This window comes from Pteropus alecto, unplaced genomic scaffold (genome assembly GCF_000325575.1).
Source record: "Pteropus alecto unplaced genomic scaffold, ASM32557v1 scaffold5, whole genome shotgun sequence".
NCBI lineage: Eukaryota > Metazoa > Chordata > Mammalia > Chiroptera > Pteropodidae > Pteropus > Pteropus alecto.
Genome location: NW_006441953.1, coordinates 1091296 through 1104877, shown reverse-complemented (window position 1 = coordinate 1104877; position 13582 = coordinate 1091296). Strand labels below are relative to the sequence as shown.

The following is a 13582-nucleotide window of genomic DNA, read 5'->3' as shown; positions in this document are numbered from 1 at the left end:
TATAGGTTAATCTAAGCAAAGTTATGAATTCTAAATAAAAGTCTATGGTAGGCTACATATATATTATATATATATAAAACTTATATATGTTGGGTTACAAAAAGACATTGATAGAAAACTAGACAGAACAAATATCTTATTACACTAAGTAAAATTAGTTCATAAGTATCTTGTTGAAACTGGAGAAGATAAACACTAAAAAAAATCTGTAACAAACAAAAGACTAAAAAAGAAATCCATTATTTCTAATATGAGATATGTAAATCTAATTTTTGTTTTTGTTTTGTTTCTGTTCATTTAGTCTTTATTGTTTCATATTAATAAATATATTTTTAGATATGATCTCGAAGATATCAAAATCTACTTTTTCTAGGGAATTTATTAAAAATAGAATAAACTATAGTGAAAAATAGACTCTTGCACATTGGCTCAAAACCAATTGGAGGTGATTTCTTGCTCACATGTAGAATGATCAGCTAGTGGTTTTCTCCATGGTCCTTCGGGGAAGCAGCTTCCTTCTTTTGGCTCCACCATTCTATAGGCCAATAGTTCAAGCCAATGATTTTCCAAGTAGGACCAGTAGCACAAGCATCCCCCTAGGACCTATTAGAAATGCAAATTTGTAGACCCCAATCTAGTCCTAGTCGTACTGAATTAGAAGCTCTAGGAGTGGAGTCTAACAATGACGATTTTTAATGCCCTCCATGTGATTCTGGTGCAAGGTAAGGTTTGAGAACCACAGCTCTGGGCTTGCATTTTTGTGTTGTTTGCAATCAGTGGGTGGATGGAAAAAGGAACACCTGCTTCTTAAAAGTCTTGACCCAGAAATGTCACACATTAATTACTTCCTCCACATCTTATTGTTTAGCAATCAGTAACATGGCCACAGCGTCTCTTCCACAGAAGCCTTCAATGCAAATTCACATACTATGTAGGAGAATTGTGTTTTGCGGGTGACTTGTTTCTGCTACAGTGGGATGTTCTGAAACATGATGCTTATTGGGTTGCAGAAGAGCTGCTGTGCTTTGTAGTGGCTCTGATACAATTTAATAGACACTGGCAAGATTTGGGGTTAGACAAAACTTTCCTTGTATTTTAGTGGTCTATAGTGGGAGGATATATTCTATTTGAATAATGTTGGGTAAAGCGGCAAGTGGGAAATATGACTCCACCATGAAGAATAATGAAAAGAAATGGAGCAGGAAGAGAAACTTGCATCAGCTGAATAAGGGACCTAGGCCAATTATTTTTTGGAAGGGGTGGAAGAGGATGTGGAATTGAGAACAACTTTAGAAGGCCTCAGACTCCTCTAGAGGCCTTGTTGAAAAACAGGTTGCGAGGCCCCACCCCCAGAGTTTCCGATTCAGAAAATCGGGGATGGAGCAGGAGACTATGCATTTCTAATAAGTTCTCAGGTGATGCAGATATTGCTATTCGGGGACCACACTGGGAGCCTCACTCTTAGGAATTGTACAAGGAGCCTTTCAGATGAAACCTGGATTGGGGGGAATCCTCCTTGCCCTGGGACTTTTTGACAGATGCTTCTGTGAAATGCAGACCAGAGCTTTTAAAAATTTTTCCTGGCAAAGTAAGATGTGTGCTCCCGACTTGAAAAATCAGAGAGTAGATGTTGGCTGCTCTCCAAAGGAAAAAAAAAAAATTAACAACTCTGCACCTTTAGGGAATGTTTATTAATCCTCATTATAGATAGCAGTAGTTCCTCCTGTAGTGGGAATAGGAGCTAAAGGTGTAACTTATTTCATTAATTAGACAAATAATTTTTTTTCAGTCACAAAAGTATTTTATTACCATTTCTTCCTTTCTTACCCTACCCATCAACACTTTTGAACATTTTCAAATTTACACAGACATACTACACAGGTACTCACATACACTACCAATCCCTTCCACCTTCAGAAAAAGATTTAGCTTCATGTAGGTGCTAAGACATCAATCTTCACTTTGGACCACAAAATTATCTTGCTTAGTTTTGCTTCCTTAGTAAGTGTTGTTTTTTCTGCAGTTCAGGCTGAGTTTGTAAATTCATTGAATCCAATTTCTCTTGCTGCTTTCTCATCTCTCTTTTCATTGTTGATTCTGAATTAAAATTCTGTGTTAGCTGCAGCCCAGTATTTTTTGCAAACTGCTAGAGGTATGTACTTTCCTTGTGTGTTATTGTTATTATGATATTAATTATAATATACACTATCAACTCAATGTCAGCAATGTCCCAGGATTTGTACTGAGCAAAGATTTTGACAAGGTTCCTGTCTGAGGATTATGTAAAAGCCATTCAAGTAGAATTGAATTAACATATGACTTAGTTTAGTGTAGCTAAACTTGAATATTGATTGATTCTTTGGCTGTGAAATGAGTTTGTGAGAGAGCAAAAGAAATTAACCCTAGAAATTTTAGAATCCGTTTTTCTAAAATAATCCATGATTTCATGTAAGGATTTGGTTGCCTCTGTAAAACTTGTTTATCATATTATTTCTTGGACTTGAAAAAATAGGAACCATGAATTCAAATTAGCATTAGGAGAGTGGAAATTATATCTGATGTTTTAATAATCTCTCCTTTTGGTCCAACTATGTGACTGTGCTCCAGTTACTTAGCCTTAGCTTCTTCATTCTGTCCTTGTGTTACAGGTGGATGAAATGTAGCTCTTTGTTTAATGTTGGAAAAGTTTTGAAAATTTCTCTATTTGTCTGGGGCACTTTCCCTATCTTATTTAAATTTTTTTTAAACTGAAGTTTATCATATATATGAGTAAAGTACATAAGGTGCACTAATTGTAAATGCATGGACTGATTTATTTTTTTAATATCTACACTTATGTAATCACACTCAGCTGAAGACAGAATATTCCCATACTACAGAAGTTTCATTATTTTCTAGTCAATATCTTTTTAAAGTGATCAAGATTTCTAATATCTTGAACTAGTTTTGTGTGTTCTTCAACTTAATATAAATAGTATCATGCAGTATATTCTTTGTGTCTGATTTCTTTTGCTCACCATAATGTCTGGGAGAGTATGTGATTCATGTCTGTGGTTGTAATATATTCTTTATTGCTCTGCAGTGTTCCATTTTATAAGCACACACAATTTATTTACTCATTTTCTTGTTATTGAACACTTGGGTTGTTTCTAATTTGGGTTGTTATAAGTAAAGCTGCTATCTACATTTTTGTACATTTTTTTATGGTCACGTAAACTCATTATTATTCTTGATTATGAAATAGGCATATGATTAGCTTTAATTTAAAATACCAGTATTCCAAATGATTATATTAATTTATACCTCTCAGTTGCTCCACATTCTCCTCAACATCTGTTGTATTTTAAGTACGTAAAATATTAGCTGTTCTGTGGGTATGTAGTAGTATCTCTCTGTCAACCTAGTTTTTTCATCAGTTAATGAAACTTCTAGATTAAATGAAAAGAATTCCTGAGGTTGTTGACAAAAAGGTCAGTTTGATCAGCTGTCGATATTTTATTTTTATTTTTTAGCTGTCAATATTTTAAAGTCAAAGAGGCATCTGCAAAGTTATTTTAACTAGCCAGTTCAGTAACAATTGGTGAGTTCTGATTTGCACAAGACAGTTATTACATTTATTAAATGCTTGCAAGTTAAATAATTTGCTAAATTATTTATTCATAGTGAATCACTTAACCTGTCAAGTTTCGTATCTGCATTACTAGCATTGTTTCTTAAAACACGCTCTGCACTTTGGACTGCTTTTGGCCAATTAATACAATTTGTATGTCTCCATCTTCCTGAAAAGAATGAATCCATAGTTTTCAGATTCTCAAGTGCTTTCTCTGACAACAGAGTGGGGAAATAGGGACACATTGGTAAAATGGTATGAATTTCAATTATAAAATAAATAAGGTCTGAAACTCTAATGTATGACATGGTCACCATAGTTGACAACACTATTGTATAATTGAACTTTGCTAAGAGAGAAGAACTTAAATGTCATCACCAAAAATAAATAAATAAAGAAATAAACAAATAAATAAATAAATAAGTGAGGTGATGAATGTGTTAATTAACTAGATAGGAGGAACGTTTTCATAATGTATATGGATATCAATCACCACAATGTAAACTTTAAATATCTTACAAGTTTATCTATCAATTATGTCTCAATGAAGCTGTAAAAATAAAATCATTATTTGAATGTTAAAAAATATTTTTAAAAAGATTTTCTCCCAAATCTTTGGCATTAAATAATCATCAAATTTCAACCCCCACTCCCTCCTAAGTAAAGAAGTCACTGCAAGAGATTGCTTGCTCTGTTTGTTATAGAGGTAGTCACGGAGAAAGAGCTGAAAGGGCAGAATGTTGAGGGGGAAAGAGAGCGGGGAGCAAGGAGAGAGAAGCTTCGAACTTTCTGAACAGATTTTTAAAATAAAGCGATTAATCCAAAATCTTCCTCCCTCAACTTTCTTCTCATTTTTAAAATTCCAGATTTTTAAAATTCTAAATCAACCAAAAGTGTAGTAATTATGACTATTGTTAAAGTTAATATACTGATTTTAGTTATATTTCTCTTTAACAGTACAATTAAAGTTTTCATTTCCTAAGTTTTTTAGTACACTGGAGTTTGTTGTAAACATTGTATAACGTACACTTAAGACCTTTTTTAGGACCTAGAATGTTATTTGACAAATATATTTTTAAAGGGTTTATTGTTATATTTTTGCTTCTATGATATACTGTGAAGCATTTATATGATTTATTTGGATTTTATATAAGAAATAAAGCCTCAGACATTTAAGGCAAAATGTGATTTGCTTTTAACCTGATTTTCAGGAATGCGTTGAGACAAAATGGAAATGCAAATGAAATGCAAATGAAATTAGGATGCATTGAATTGCAGGGAGGCCCCTGCTTGTAGATTCAGGGAATTCCTGAAGACCAGACTTCATGTTCTGTGCTGGGAGGAGAAATACTGGTCATCCATGAGTTGATGCTGGACGGTACAGGTGCTGGGGCTCTGTGCACCTGGGCATCAGGAGAAACAGTAAGCATGTTGGTAAGACAGGTTTTTTTGGTTTGGAGGCAAGTAAGTGTCATAGAAAAGATGATATCTCTCTGTATCAATGACTTCCTGATTTAAAAAGCTAAATTTAACTGTCATCATCAATTACCAATAACTTTGGAGGAAGACTGTTATTATTATTTTGTCATTATTTTAATAAGTTATTGTTTTTATTAATAAGTGAGAGTTTTGAAGTAAAATCTAGAACTATTGTTTTACTTCCGTAATGAATTCCCGAGTGTTATTTATCTCCATAGCAAAAGGAAGGGTCAGCTTATTGGAAGTTTCCTAACTTCTTTGCTAGGACAATGTGGGATCCTGGTTTGGGTCCTGGAACAGAAAAAGGACATCAGTGAAAAAACTGGTGAAATTTGAATAAGATCTCCATTTTAGCTAATAGTATGTGCCAATATTAATTTCCTGGTTTCAAATATTGTACTCTGATTAAGTAAGATATTAACATTAAGAGAAGCATATGAAAGGTATATGAGGAGTCTACGTAGTGTTTTTGCAACGTTTCTGTAAGTTTAAAATTATTTAAAAATAAAAAAGTTAAAAAATACAATTAAAACCATGTGAAATCCCATCACTGAAAAAATGCTAATATAACTATGACTTTTTCTGTGTGGTGTGTGTGTGTGTGTTTGTGTGTATGTGTGTGTATGTATATAACGGATATATTTGAAAAATGAGAAGAGTAACAATAATAGCATTCTTACAGGGTTGTTGTGAGGATGACATGAACCAATACATTTAAAGCACCATCTCTAGCACATGACAAGCTCTCAATAAGCGATAGTCATTGTAAAAATTGCTTACTGTTTTGTAACCCCGAACTAGGTAAATACTTAAGGACTCTGAATGTTTAATGGCTTATGTGAGATACGTGGACAGGTAAGAGATGTTTCAAGACTGCAGGAGGTAGAATCCTAGCTGCAAAATTCTAGAATTACAGACTATAGCATTAATATAATTACTGTACCTTTTGCTTAATGGGCAAGTATTGAGCTTAAAACTCTTCTGGGTTATCAGTTTAGATCTTCAATCTAACTATAAAGCCAAAATTTATTTATTTTTCCCTTTAGTAACATGAGCATTGAATTTAAACAATGATAGAATAAGATTATATGGATATAGTGTAATAAAATACCAAATATGTTTGAATCTCACCGACTTCCTTTCAGAAAGTTCAGAAACAACAAGGGATCAAAGCAGAAACAGAGGAGAGAAACTTTCTCACCACCAACAGCACTAGCTGCCAGAAGCCATGATCCAGCAGGTTTGGAAAGCCCTTGCCTAGATGTGACATGCTGAATTATCTGGCCCCGAAGGGCAGCATCTTTAAAAACTGAATAGATTTTGAGAATCTTGTCAGCATTTTTGAAAGTGAACACAGAGCCAATGTAGAACTCTGTCCAAGTACTTTTTCAAATCTTCAGGTCAACAGTGGTACACCAAAAGGAGGGAAAGCAAGACCATTTTTCCTCTGGGCAAAGACAGATATTCCATTCTGTGAGTTATAGTTATTCAGGACATTGAGAGTCACATATTTAAGCTTTTAAAAACAGCAACAATATTATATTGTTGACTTTTCTCCTTGTCATCTATCCTATCCATATTGTTTCGGCTAAAGCGTTATCAACCAGATAGGCTATGTCCTGAAGGTTAGGGGAAAACATAATAACAACTCAGTTGACAGCCAAATTGGTAGAAAAATAAGTTTCAGTGGTACCATCACGTGCTGAAAACTCTCTATCTTGAAAGACACGTTATCTCTAAAGCCCATTGGCATTTTAGGAACACGGCAGCTTATTTTACCCAACCCATTCTTCAGAGAAATGTAGATTGAGGAATTCAAATTTGATAAAGTATATTTAGCCTTTTCCATAATTAACATAAGACCATGTAGTTTTTGTCACAGTAAATTGCCTTGTGTTGTTTTCTTTTCCATTTAGTCTTTTACAGGCCGATAAATAACGTGAATAGAGAGACATTTGTATCACCAAATTTTATTTTACCTGGTGTCAAAGACCAGGAAAAATTACCCTGACCATTTGTGGTGAACTTCCCCAAGTATGGGAGCATGTTGATTCGAGCTCTGAAATACCTGTTTGATTTTACTCTATCTCCTTCTCCACTGTCCTCATCTCTTCTCCTCTGCACCTAGTGCAATGCTCAGTATAGCCTTCCTATTTTTATTCCCTTCTCTGCTCTGAGATGTCTTTTACATTTATAAGCAATTATGCCATATTCCTGAATCAAATTCTTTAATATGTCTCTATTTTCTACAGATTGAAATTTAAGCTTCTTAGATTACTTACAAGGATTTTCACAATCTGGTCTCAACCTGCCTTTCCAGTCTCACCTACCCAAATGTTTTGTATCCTGTGCTATATGACGCACATGTCATATATGCTCAGACCACCGCGACTTTGCTCTTGTTGTTCTTTCTGCCTAAATGGCTTTCTCTCTTACTTCTACAATGGTCACTTGCTGATATTATAGTCATCTTTCTCATCTCAGCTCAATTATGTTTTCTCTGATGCTCTCCCCTCTATTCTCACCCACTTTAAATTAATAACCACATTATTACTCTATTTATGCAACTATTTCAGAACATGTTTTAAAACTTCATATTTTGTTGTACAGGTAGATTATAAGTTCTTTGAGAGCAAATTTCATGTCTTATTCGTGTTGGTTCATCTCCATTTTTCTATGCTTTGGAGAAATTTAATAAATGTATCTATGAGTGAATGAATAAATAAATAATATTTCCCAGGTCTTCAGAGACTCCTCAGAGACTTAAGTAAGTTTAGGCTAAATCCGTTAGCATTGGGATAAGCCTTCTCCCACCTTACTGGCTCCACCTCTCTGCTTTTCCCCTAAAGTTTATGTTCCCAACTCTTGATCCTTCTCTTGCCTTTTCTTCAACGGGAAGTATTATCCAGTCCTTCTTATGATAATTTATTTTCTTAGGGACAGTGGCCCCACCTGGATGGTCTGCCTTCTCCTCTCTGGTAATCTGTTGGTTAAAACTTTATCATTGTATTATTAATGCAAATAATACATATTGTGCTAATAATCAAGTCATAGTTCTAAATTTCCTGTAGGATTCTCAAACATTACTTATAAGTTCCTGGGAAAGCTCATCTTATTTAGTGGCTTGTTACGGACTGAATGTTTGTGTCCCACCCAAATTTATATGTCGAAGCTCTAATGCCCAGTGTGGTTATATTTGGAGATGGGGCCTTTACAGGAGTAATCAGGGTTAAATGAGGTCATAAGGGTAGGAACCTGATCCAACAGGAATAATCTTCTTTTAAAAAGAGACACTAACATAAGAGACACCCACGCTTGCTCATTCTTTCCTTCTCTCTGCACACACATTACCAAGAAAGGCGATGTGAGAACACAGCTAGATGGTGGCCTCTATCAACCAAGAGAAGAGGCCTCCGAATAAAACCTATGTTGCTGGCATCTTGATCTTGGATTTCCAACCTCCAGAACTGTGAGAAAGTAAATTTCTATTGTTTAAGACACTCAGCCTGTGGTATTTTGTTATGACAACCTGAGCAAACTTCTACAGGGCCCACTGTTTATTCCTCAGTGTCAAGGCTGGAGATAGCTGACTAGTGAAATCTTGAACTAAATTCTGCTAATTAAAATGTATACTACAGAACTACTGAACGGTTACGGTGAAGCCTAAAGCACCTTCCTTCTCATCTAAGCTCTGCCCAAGGGGACTCAACCTCCTGCCCCAAGTTTCTCTTGTGTCACTGCTTGGTGCACGCATACTATGCTTCCTTCTCAAGTTGTTCTGCCTGGCCTCATGTCTCTGCCTAGCCTCAGCTGAGCGTTCTGGCACTGATAGTTTCTTGTTTCACAATGTTGTGTTGAACGTTTTTGCTTGTATAACCTGAGATTAGGACTGCAGAATCCCTGTTCCCACAGGTGTTTTGCCACTTTTTTTTCTCATCTTCTTTCAAGTCACAAATAAAGGCTTGATAGGAATTGGTATAATGAAGTATAAAATGGCTGACAATCTGCTGGACTGGGTTCCCAATTCTAGGCGCTGTTTGCCAAGAGGAGCTCACTATACTGAGGACACCGCAGAACCAGGCAGCGAGTGACCCCCGTGTGGATCCCTGGCTGAATGGGCACCCCCAACATGCAGGTTGCATGAAAACCTCAATATGCTGACATAGGAAGAAGCTGCCAGTGACCTGAAAACTGTGAGGTGGAAAGTCATGAGGGTAAGATGGGGAATTTGGGGAAGAGGAGGCCATGGCATAGATTGTACTCCAAGGGAGAAAGTATGAATTAGCCAATCAGACTGTGGTATTTTGTTATGACAACCTGAGCAAACTACTACAGGGCCCACTATTTATTCCTCACTGTCAAGGCTTAAGATAGCTGACTAGTGAAATTCTGAACTAAATTCCGCTAAGTAAGATGTATACTACAGAACTACTAAACTATTACAGTGAAGCTTAAAGCACCTTCCTTCTCACATAAGCCCTGCCCATGGGGACTCAACCTCCTGCCCCAGAAAGCTGCACGAGTTCACTATTCAGTAGGATACTCTGATGACCAAGAAAGGAAATGACACATTGGAGCAGGCTTAGGTGAACCAGAGATCCCTGGCTATTGGTTTTTTGGTGACTCTCCTGGTGTCATAAGTGATGGGTTGCACAAGCCCTGTCCTGGTCCCAAGAATGATGGTGTAAACCCAAAATCCCTGTGAATAATCAGTAACAGAAACCCATACTCACGTGTCTCAATTTGTGAGGGCTGCTATAATAAATTATCATGGACTGGGTGACTTAAACAACAAATCGCATTTCTTACAGTTCTGGGTAGTTAAAGGTCAAGTTTCAGGCAGATTTGGTGTCTGGTGAGGACCTGCTTCCTGGTTTGCAGAAGACTATCTCTTGCTGTGTCCTCATATTGTCAAGAGAGAGAAGAAGTAAACTCTCTTGTGTCTCCTTTTATAAGGCACTAATTCCGTCATAAGGGCTCCACTCTCATGACCTGTCATAGTTAATTTTATGTGTCAACTTGACTAGGTGAAAGAATGCTGAGATAGCTGGTAAAACGTTATTTCTGAGTCTGTCTATGAAGATGTTTCTGAAAGAGATTAGCATTTGAATTGATAAACTGAGTAAAGAAGATTGGCCTCACTAATGTGGGTAGGCATAGGGGACCTGAACAGAGCACAAAGGCAGAGAACAGGAAAATTCACTCCCACCTGAGCTAGGATATCTATCTTCTGTCCTCAGACATCAGTGCTTCTGGTTCTCAAACCTTTGGATTCAGACTTTTTAAGTAATTTTTTATTTTTCAACTACAGTTGGCATACAATATTATATTAGTTTCAGGTGTACAATGTGGTGATTAGACATTTATATAACTTTTGAAGCACTCACCCCGATAAATCTAGTACCCATCTGACACCATGCATAGTTCTTACAATATTATTGACTATATTCCTTATACTATATATCTCCATGACTATTTTGTAACTACCAATTTGTACTTCTTAATCCCTTCCCCTTTTTATCTATCCTCCCAACCGTCATTCCATCTGGCAACCCTAAACATTTTCTCTGTATCTTTGTGTTTGTTTCTATCTTGTTTGTTTGTTTTATTTTTTAGATTCCTTATATAAGTGAAATCATATGGCATTTTCTTTCTCTGACTTACTCCACTCAGCAAAATACCCTCTAGGCCTATCCCTATTGTTGCAGATGTCAAGATTTCATTCTTTTTTTTATGACTGAGTAATAGTCCATTGTATACATGTACCACCTCTTCTTTATCCATTATCTATTATTGGACACTCAGGTTGCCTCCATATCTTGACTATTGTAAATAATGCTGCAATGAACATATGGATTCACACTTTATTTTAAAGTCTATTTTGTTTGGTGTAAGTATTGTTACCCAGCTTTTTTTGTTTTTATTTTCATGAAATATCTTTTTCTATCCCTTCACTTTCAGTCTGTGTGTGTCTTTCAATCAGAAGTGAGTCTTTTATAGGCTGGACTCAGATCGAATTACACCACTGGCTCCCCTGGTTCTCCAGGCAACAGGTTATGGGACTCGGCTTCCACTATCATGTGAGTCACTTCCTATAATAAGTCAATCTCTCTCTATATATCTCTATATCTTCATCTTTATCTCTGTCTCTGTCTGTCTTTATCTCTATCTCTACCTATCTGTCTTTATTACGATTATCTCCATCTCCATCTCCGTCTCCATCTCCATCTCCATCTCCATCTCTATCCATCTATCTAGTTCTCTACGCACCTTCTATTGGTTCTGTTTCTTTGGTGAACCCTAATACATGACCTTATTACCCCCCAATACTCACACTTCTTATTACCAATTCATTGGTGGTTAGGGTTTCAACATACAAATTTGGGTCAACACAATACGTAGTCCATAATACTACATTAGGTTTTCCCAGAGAGCCACTCTGAAGAAACAGAAAGAACCAGCAATGGAGGCCACACAGGTGCGCAAATGAAACTCTGTGATGAGCAGGTGGCTGGGGGCAGCATGGTACCATGTTGCTACCACCACATGAGAAGGAGAGACGTGAAGAGGAGATGGATGTATTGTTTCAAATTCCATATAAATAAAGCCTTATTGACTATGGTATTTTGTACAAGGAACTGTAGCAGGTGAAGCACTCAGCTCCTGTTGGGTGCCCTCCCATAATTCTGGCCTGGTTCTTCTCAGAACACTTGTGAAAAAATGACAGTCTCTATAATTCCATCCATATTTCTCTCCCTTCCTTGTGCTTTTCCTCTGGAACACCCATATATGACTTCTCTCACTGCCTGCTGCATCTTTTGATCTCAGAAAAGAAAGGCTCTGATAAGGTCTGCACCTGTAAGTGGACTTAAATATGTTGGCATCTTCAGGTCTCTAACTCTTCCAACCTACTTTTATAATCCTTATGCCATGCTTTGCTGGCAAACCTCTCTCTACCCTCAAAATTCTGTTCAATCTGCCTCATCACCATGGAACTTTCTCAGGTGGATTCCATCTTGCTTTAACACACATCGGTCACTTCACAGTCTTCTCAGCACTTATGTTTAAATATAGCTTGTTTATGTTCCTAACTGTGCTTTTGCTTTTATTTTTGTTTTGCTGTTTTCTTATAAATTTCGTGGATGTTTGCCTTTCCCCTCTAACAACAGCCAACAACAGAAGTGACAATAATAAAAGCACTGTCATTTGTCGAGGTCTAACTATGTGACTGTTACACACTTTAGAAACAAACATTTTTTGTTGTTGTTGAAACACAATAATCCTCTGAGTTAAATATTTGAATTTTTTCTTTTAAAAGTAATATATTAATGAGTGAACATTGTAAGGTACTTAAAGAAACAAATCGTTTATAGTAAAACTGAAGGCGCCCCTCCCATTCTGTTTCCTATGGTTAGCGTTATAGTGGTGGAATGCATTTCCTTCCAGATTCTGTGTGTGTGACTGTGTGTACATATTTGCACACAGATGCTGGGATGCAGATTTTTAATATAAATGAAATCATAGAATAAATATAATTTTGTGATTTTCTTTTTCACTTAACAATATATCTTAGAGGAAAGAATAACTGTCTCTATGTCATAAGCAAAGAAACAGAGGTTTAGAGAGACTAAACAACTTTATCCTATTAGGTAGCAGTTTACACTGCATGACAGGTTCCTTGGAAACAGCATGATTTTTCTGTTTTATACCGAGTTCCAGTGCCTTCTACTCCAGTTTTCCCAGCTCCCTGTTCCAGAAGTTCAGTGCTTCCCTTCTACTTCCACTTTTGACGCTGGACTCTTATTTCCTTCTGTGTGCCTGAGTCTCCATAGCCTGTCTGTACCTGTAATTTGAGTTAGGCTTTAGTTTTACTATGTCTTTTCTAGGTGGTGATCCATCTGAAGGAATTCGAGCAACTTCCATCTGCTGACAGACTTCCTGACGTTGCTTGCCTGCCTATGGGATGTTCTTTGCTCCTGAATTTGCTTCTGTTATACTTTTCAGGCTTGACAGTTGATTTACTGGAGCTACCCATTCATTGTCTTCCCTGCCATCTAGTTTACTGTTATTCAGGCTGGGATCTCTCCTGGTAATGTGCAGCTGAGTCTCCTTTCCTCACGTTTCTCCTTGCCCCTATATCTCCCCTACTTCATAGGGTGGATCCCATTCCAGATCCCTGGCAGCATATGCTTAATCCTACCAAAACCCTGCCCGCTTTACCTTCAGGTGAAATGCAACTTGCTATTACTTTAGGAGAATACTAAATCCATCTTTGATACAACATGAGATTATAGTATATTCCATTAAGAACAACAAATCTACAGTCAAGTCTTTGACATAAAGTAGGGCAGATAGAGCAAACCAGTGGTTTACTTTTGTATCTCTCATTTCTTTAACATTTATAGTCTTTAGAAATTGACGATTTTTTAACTAGACGTTTGAGACATTCATGAGGCTTTTCCATATTAGTAAACAGTTTTTCTTCATTTCTCA

General features: G+C 36.6%; 1 long non-coding RNA gene across 1 annotated transcript; it reads left to right on the top strand.

Annotated features, from left to right (window-relative positions):
- Positions 1 to 4833: 4833 nt before the first annotated feature.
- LOC112485472 lies at positions 4834 to 9217 on the top strand. The gene is made up of 3 exons (XR_003048457.1): positions 4834 to 5044; positions 6235 to 6329; positions 9120 to 9217. It is a non-coding gene; the product is annotated as an uncharacterized LOC112485472 (long non-coding RNA).
- The last annotated feature ends 4365 nt before the right edge of the window (positions 9218 to 13582 follow it).